Source organism: Chanodichthys erythropterus, chromosome 18 (genome assembly GCF_024489055.1).
Source record: "Chanodichthys erythropterus isolate Z2021 chromosome 18, ASM2448905v1, whole genome shotgun sequence".
NCBI classification, from domain to species: domain Eukaryota; kingdom Metazoa; phylum Chordata; class Actinopteri; order Cypriniformes; family Xenocyprididae; genus Chanodichthys; species Chanodichthys erythropterus.
The window spans coordinates 16,184,238-16,192,928 of record NC_090238.1 but is presented as its reverse complement, the minus strand read 5'-3'; positions in this window follow the sequence as shown (position 1 = coordinate 16,192,928).

The following is an 8,691-nucleotide window of genomic DNA, read 5'->3' as shown; positions in this document are numbered from 1 at the left end:
GAGTAAGCCCAGGAATGTCTTCCATACCAGTGGGATGGAGAGGACAGGGTAATACAACAGAGAAGGTTGAAGCTGCCGTTCCTTACCCCCGGGAAAGAGTGCTTCGGCACTCGATTTCCACGCTTTTCAGCCATGATGCCAAAACACAAGGAAAGCGTTCCCTGAGGAGGGGAAAGCTACGGAGACCACACCCTGCCCGAAGGGAGGTAATGTCTGGAAGACACATATGGACTGGCCTGAGGACAGTAATGCATATGGAAGATCTCTGATGTAGGTCCTACCTTCCAGGAGGAACACACTAGCAGTCAGAGACAGGGCAGAGCGAAGCCGCCCAGGGAAAGACATAGGTTTACCATTCGGGCATACACACGAGTACTGGACCTAGCGCCGGACACATCCACCGCGTCTGGCTGCCGCAGGATGTAGGAGGAACTCTACAGGGTTAACCGCTACAGGGAACTGAACTGAGGGGCGGGAAAAGTGCTCGCATTCCCTCTGCCGAGGGAAACGGCACAGCAAGCGAACACCCATAGCTATCTAGGAGTAGACAGCACATGGGTGGACACCGGTTCCACACGGAGATTGTAATATCTTGTGAATGTATTTGGTGTCGCCCAGCCTGTAGCTCTGCATATGTCTGCAGCAGAGGCGCTGTGCGTGCGGTCCATGTAAACGCTCAGGGCACGAACGGGCTGTCATGTTGACCGAGTCCAGCTCCACACTGAGAAAAGAGATGCTCTGCAAAGGGCAAAGCTTGCTCTTTTCCCAGTTGACCCGAAGCCCCAACTGGCTGAGGTGACTGAGCACCAGGTCACTGTGTTCGCACAACTGCTCACGCGAGTGGGCTAGAATGAGTCAGTCGTCGAGGTAGTTGAGAATGCAAACGCCCACTTCCCTGAGCGGGGCAAGGGCCCCCTCTGTGACTTTGGTAAAGACGCGAGGGAACAGAGACAGCCTGAAGGGTAGGACCTACTGATATGCCCGCCCCTCGAACGCAAACTGCAGGAACGGTCTGTGTCGAGGAAGGATTGAGACATTAAAGTACGTGTCCTTCAGGTCGATCGCTGCAAACCAATCCTGGGTGCGAACTCACGTGAGGATGCATTGCGGCTGGAGGGACAGGCTGTATTGCGTCTTTCGCCAAAAGAACCGCAATCTCCACCCACAGGACAGGGGCGTTTGGACCCATTGGCGAAGTGAACAGAATGCCGCTGAACCTGGGGGGACGCCTGGCAAACTGAATCGCGTAGCCGAGTCTGAATGTCCGAAGGAGCCAACGGGATGGTTTGGGAAGGCGTAGCCACACCCCCAAACACCGTACGAGTGGAACCATCCGGACAGCAGTAGTACCCAGGGGGGGCAGCATGGAGCACTGTGGCCCAACTCGGGAGGCAGTGCGTCCCGAAGTCGAAGCCGTGAGTGGGGTCCACTCACGTGGCTCCGAGTGGTCAGGGTAGCGTGAGGAGGCTGTGCGTCCCCGGGGCGCCAAGACCCTGCCCGTGGTGAAGGAAGGAGTGGCTGAGAGTGAGGGAGCAGAGCTTCGCTCACCCTCAGCACATACCTTCTTAAATGACCCAGAGGATTTGGAAATTTTATTAAAAATGTGGGTACCTGGGGCCAGCGGTGGAACAGAAAGAAAACAGAACACAGGATTCTCCCCCGGGCCCTCTCCCAGGGGAAGGAGCGGTTCGGTCACCGTCTCCTGTAGAGCAATCTCCATCACTTCTGGGTCTCCCGTGTCAGGGCCACTTCTTAGCCTTCTTCTTTTTGGAAGAAGGCTTGGCAGCCTGGGCGGGGGGCGTGGCTTTCCTGCGGGAGGCTCAAGGAGGATGGGATGGCTCCGATCTCCCGCAAGCCTGAGCCGCAGGAGGAGGCCCTCAGCAAGGAGCAGACGGAGGCGCGGCCCGTGGCGGATTGGTGGCAACATCACGCCGGGGCAGGATGTGTTTTATGGCCTCCATCTGCGTTTGCACTGCCGAGAACTGCTGTGCGAAGTCCTCGACAGTGTCGCCAAAGAGGCTGGCCTGGGAGATGGGGGCGTCGAGAAAGCAAACTTTGTCGCCGTCTTTCAACCAGGTCCAACCAAAGATGCCTTTGCTGAACCACCAGTGTGGACATCGTCTGACCCAGGGCGCGCGCTGTGACCTTCGTTGCCCGGAGGGCTAGGTCGGTCGCTGTGCGCAGCTTTTGCAAGATCCCTGGCTCAGAACTACCCTTGTGCAGCTCTTTCAGAGCTTTCTCCTGATGGACCTGCAAGATGGCCATGGCGTGCAGGGCAGAGGTTCCACCAGGTGGCTGCGGACTGCGGCAGTGTGAGGTGCCATCCACGTCTTCTGGAGCTCCTCATGCACCTCCGGGAAGAATGGCACTGGGACGGGATGTGGCTGGGAGCAACGCCCCAAACCCAGAAACCAATCATCCAACCACGAGCGCTCAGGACACGGTGGAGGGTTCCACACAACACCGATGTCCGTGGCGGCCTGGGAAAGCATGGCCATTAACTCAGAGTCTGCCTTCCCACCAGCTGGTTGGGGGACTTCAAAACATGCCCCCTGTTCACTACATTATAAAGCTTAGTAGAGCCAGGATATTTTTCATTCAGGATCCTTTTCATTTTTGGGTGAACTATCCCCTTAAGAAGACATGTGCAGCATATAATAAAAGGTCACTCTCTAGATTCTTACATTATCTAATGAAAATGTGAGGGGTGTTTCCTCGTGCAGAAGTTACCACCACAATGCTAGGGTGTTATGCTAACTTAAGGGATGTTTCACAGACATTATATGCAAAGTAAGTAGTTCTCTGAGGAGCAACATGTGGACATCTGTAGAACTGGCTGGAACAATATGATGAGACGCATTTCAAAGCGCAACACTACTTGGCAGACTGGTAGCATTACAGACACACACTACCCACTGGCCCATTGTAAGTGACGTCATGGGAACCATTGGTCACTTTAAGCTGACAGGCAGGAGATGAATGAAAAATCATAAAAGTGTAGTACACTTTAGGGATGTTTTCCATGCTAAAAATAGCCACTTGAGACTTGAGTTTCAGAGCTCAGAGTAAAAGCACTACATGAGAACAGTAGCAGCTTTGTGCAGTTAAAAAAATGCAGGGCTTTAAAAATTTGCAGATGTTCATGAAAGGTTTACATAGTAAACAGGTGGGTAATAATTCCAAATATCATTCTGCCCAAAATTATTCCTTTTTCCGTAATGCTTTACCAGATTTGTGACCTTGAAGTGTGCTAAAATACTAAGTAAAAAAAAAATTTTTGAATGTCAAATTCTAGCTCAAACAAACTATTTGTTAAAGCGATGAAAGACAGCTGGGGGTCAGAGTTTTTGAAACCTGTTTGAAAACAATGATATTTTTGTAATAGTTTCATTTCAATAGTCCAATTACTTCTCCCCAAAAAATTTGCAGAAATCATCCTCTTATCTTTTAAATTCAGCATAAATAGTAAATCAATAAATTGACAAATCAATCAGTTAATAAATATAAATGACAAAAAATAAATGAACAAATACATTTATACATACAAATAAATAAATAAATACAGTAGCATGAATAAATATGTGAACCCCTTGCAGAATCTGTGAAAATTATAATTATTTTAATAAAATAAGAGGGATAATAAAAAATGCATGTTATTTTTTGTTTAGTACTGTCCTGAGAAAGATATTTTACATAAAAGATGTTTGCATTTAGTTCACAAGACAAAACAATAGCTGAATTTATTAAAATAACCCCATTCATAAGTGTGAACCATTGATTCTCAATACTGTGTGTGGTTACCTGATGATCCACGACTGTTTTTTTGTTTTGTGATGGTTGTTCTTGAGTCTCTTGTTTGTCCTGAGAAGTTAAACTGAGCTCTGTTCTTCAGAAAAATCCTCCAGCTCCTGCAGATTCATCAGTTTTCAAGCATTTTTGCATATTTGAACCCTTTCCAGCAGTGACTGTAGGATTTTGAGATCTGTGTTTTCATACTGAGGACAACTGAGGGACTCAAACTCAACTATTAAAAATGGTTCAAACATTCACTGATGCTCCAGAAGGAAACACGATGCATTAAGAGTCGGGGTGTGAAAACTGTGTAATAGGTAGTTCACCCAAAAAATAAAAATCCCAATTTCATTTTTGGGTGAACTATCTCTTTAAAGTATTCATAGTAAAGTAATCATTGATGAAGTATGACTGAAGACTGAAGTTTTGCTGATTTTGGCAACCTGTTTGTTTGGAGTTCATATCTGGAGATAATGCATTTGTTTTTGATAAAATGAGATTTGTAAAAATATAAAAATAATATCAATTTAAAAAAAAATTCTTGTGGTACAAGACACTGTGGCATGGCAATCAGATGAAAGGGGGCCCTTGGTGTTGCTATAGCCCCAGGGCCCAATGTGTTCTTAATCCGGGCCTGCATACATTCATACATAAATGAAATACAAAGACAATAAATAGACAAACAAACCAATACAGACAATAAGTAAATAAATACACTGACAAAAAAATAGACAAATAAATACAGATAATAAAAAATAAATACATAAACAAACGAACACATAGACAAACTGAACAAATAAATAAATAAATAGTTTTTGGGTGTAATTTACTTGCCAACCAGATCACTTTTGTGTTAGTCTTTGAAATACAAACAATACAAAAAAGCAATATTAAAAAATTGAAGTACTAATCCAGTATGATTTGCTTTTTGATATTCATTTTTGTTAGTCCAGGCATCTTGTGTGCGGTGAGTTTGATAGTCTCTAATCCTCCCCAGTGTAGACGTTGTGCGTCACTCCTGGCTGCTGTGAGCATTGCCTCTACAGCGGGGAATGCTGAAGCTCTGCCCACTTTATTCCCCAGCCACGCCTGACAAACAAGATGCTGAGCAGCAGCCACCCCCCACCACACACACGGAGCACACCCCGCTAACACACGAAAACATCAGCACACACGTGTCAGAAAGTACAGAGGGACAGTCTCTTTGTCTTTCTTTCTCTCTCTCTCAATGTTTAAACATCACTTTGCAGCCAGAATTTGTGTTTTTTGTGGTTTTGCTAGGAATACAACAGCAATTAGAAGTAAAATAGTTAGCAAGAGAAAAGAGAAAATAAGTATCAGATCATTTTCATTTTCAAAGTGCTACAGAGTGGAGAGAGACAAGCTAAATGTTGGCAGATGTTTTATCGAGCATTTGTACAAAAAATCTTTACAATTGCTGGGGTAATTTCAAAGAAACATGCACTCAATGACCCCCAACACAATCACTGTGAGTATTTGATAAATACATACAAGCTTTAAATAACTTCCGTGCCTCTGTGTCAGTGTTGTCTCAGTGTCATTGAGCTGTTATAGTTTTTATTAATATTTTGACTTACTTTTTATTTTTATTTTTATATTTTCTGTTTTTATTTTTGTTTTAGTGATTTTGTACATTTTGGTTATTTTTTCTTTCTTTCTTTTTTTAATATGTCTATATAATTGTATTAATTACTAAGTAAGAAAATCATTTTTTACAAATGTGAATTTTTTTTATTGTTATAATTTCCATCACCTAAAATAACCCTGCTCTGTGTAAATGCCATTTTTACAAGAAACAAGCAATGTGATAACCAACAAACTGCAAAAACATCATTCTTAATAATTCTTATTTTCCAGTAGAAAAAAGACGTTAAAAAAAATTCATGTCAGAGAAAGTCACAAAAAGGCCTAGCTCAGGAATGAATGAATGAATGAATGAATGAATGAATGAATCAATCAATCAATCAATCAATCAATCAATCAATCAATCAATCAATCAATCAATCAATCAATCAGTCAGACTTGATTGTCATGACTTGTTGGTCTATTAGAGTAAATCTGTCAAGGGCTTAAAGGGTTAGTTCACCCAAAAATGAAAGTTCTGTCACTAATTGCTCATTAATTACTTCGGAACAGAAATTAAAAAATTGATGAAATCCGAGAGGTTTTTTTTATCCTCCATTGAAAGCAATGAAATGCATCATTCAAGGTCCAGAAAAGTAGTAAAAACATCAATAAAATAGTCAACGTGCCTTCATTGATTCAATCTTAATGTTATGAAGAATACTTTTTGTGTGCAAAAACAAAACAAAAATCCTGCAAAGTTTTTTAGATTTTCCTTTAAAAAAAAGAAAAAAAAAGAAAACATATGTACATTTATAACACTATACTTAGTATTACTGTATATTATCTTCGCATCAAATTACAAAAAAGTAGTTAACGCTGCTGTGAGGGTGTTTTTAATTGTCACGATTCCTGTCACTTCCCGGACTCAAATTCCCATAATCTTCCCTGCCAGTCACCTGCACACACTCCACACTAATCACCACACCCAGCTGCAGCACATTAACCGGACTATAAAAGACTCTCATTCACAATCACCACACATCATTGCGACGTCTTGTTTCACCCAATGTACAGTTCTGAGCATTATTATCCTGTCTGCCTGTCTGTTACCCGTTTACGATTCTCTGCCACCTGCCTTTGGACTGTGTATTGTTTCCTGACCTTGTGTGAGTGATTTCTGCCTGCCCTGATCTACTGCCGTTATCCTGACCACGATTCTGCCTGTCCCTTGTTATACCTGTTTGCTCCTGTTTGACCCTGCCTGTACAACCACGCTCTTTTATAATAAAAGCTTGCCTTTATAATACCCTGCCTGAGTCCCGCTTCGTTAGACTAATACAGCAGCTATGGGGGTGACCGTAAAAATGACATCTTTCTCTCTTCTGACTGCTGTTATCAATCGCTCTCTATTTTTTCCCTCTTTTTGAAAGTTGTGAAAACACTATTGTGGAGTTTTCCTTTTGCTATTTGAACAAATGGAAACACAAAAAAATATATTTAAAGGTGCCCTCGAATGAAAAATTTAATTTATATTGGCATAGTTAAATAACAAGAGTTCATTACATGGAAATGACATACAGTGAGTCTCAAACTCCATTGTTTCCTCCTTCTTATATAAATCTCATTTGTTTAAAAGACCTCCGAAGAACAGGCGAATCTCAACATAACACCGACTGTTACGTAACAGTCTGGGTCATTAATATGTACGCCCCCAATATTTGCATATGCCAGCCCATGTTCCCAACATTATGAAAGGCATTAGACAAGGGCAGCCAGTAACGTCTGGATCTGCACAGGTGAATCAACAGACTAGGTAAGCAAGCAAGAACAATAGCGAAAAATGGCAGATGGAGCAATAATAACTGACATGATCCATGATATCATAATATTTTTAGTGATATTTGTAAATTGTCTTTAATTGTTTTGTTAGCATGTTGCTAATGTACTGTTAAATGTGGTTAAAGTTACCATCGTTTCTTACTGTATTCACAGAGACAAGAGCCGTCGCTATTTTCATTTTTAAACACTTGCAGTCTGTATAATTCATAAACACAACTTTATTCTTTATAAATCTCTCCAACAGTGTAGCATTAGCCGTTAGCCACAGAGCAGAGCCTCAAATTCATTCAGAATTAATGTAAACAATATAGCAGTATACAATACTCACATAATCCGACGCATGCATGACGACCACTTTGTATAGATCCATTTGAGGGTTATATTAGCTGTGTAAACTTTGTTCATGCACTTTTCAAGGCAAGCGCGAGCTCCGTGGGCGGAGAGCACGAAAATTAAAGGGCCAGTAGCCCTGAATCGGCTCATTTATAATGATGCCCCAAAATAGGCAGTTAAAAAAATGAATTAAAAAAAATCTATGGGGTATTTTGAGCTGAAACTTCACAGACACATTCAGGGGACACCTTAGACTTACATTATATCTTTTTAAAAAAAAGTTCTAGGGCACCTTTAATGTATTCTCTCATTCACCGCTGTAGAATTTTTCCCAACCATGATGACTTCTGCTTCTGAGAAACCCGGAAATGTGAAAAGGGTCTATTCAACAAATTTGTCTCTCCCCTGTCATTCTCATACGCTGTTAACGTTGCAGCGCTTCCAGGTTCTATGTCCGAATGCTGGCTCAGTATTGGCTGGCTCCTGCGTCAGCATCACAAACATGCATCATGCTGCTCACGTGACCAGAGCTGGCCAATACTGAGCCTGCGTTCGGATGTTAACACAGAAGCTCTGCAAAGTAAATAATGTAATGACAGGGGAGAGACAAATTTGTTGAATAAAGTCGTTATTTTTGTTTGGTTTTTGTGCGCAAAAAAGTGTTCTCATCGCTTCATTATAGGTTGAACCACTGTAGAAATGTTGACTATTTTAACGGTGGACCATGATCAATTTCGTTGATTTCAATGGAGGATAAAAAAACCTCTCGGATTTTATCAAAATATCTTAATTTGTGTTCTGAAGATGAACGAAGGTGTGGAATGACATGAGGGTGAGTAATTAATGACAGAAATTTCATTTTTGGGTGAACTAACCCTTTAATAATTTCTTCATAAAGTGGTGGGGACAAAACCTGCCATTCATTAAGCAGTAGTGAGGACAGGATATAACAACTATTACCTTGTATATTTGGATACACTTTATTTCGATTGTCCACTTTAGACATTCTACTGTGTAACTTTGCAAATAAATGTCAACTAACTCTATTAGTAGACTGTAGTAGACTGTTAAGTTAGAGTTAGGTGTTAGGGTTTGGGTTAGTAGAATAAGTTGACATCTACTTGCAAAGATAATTATAGT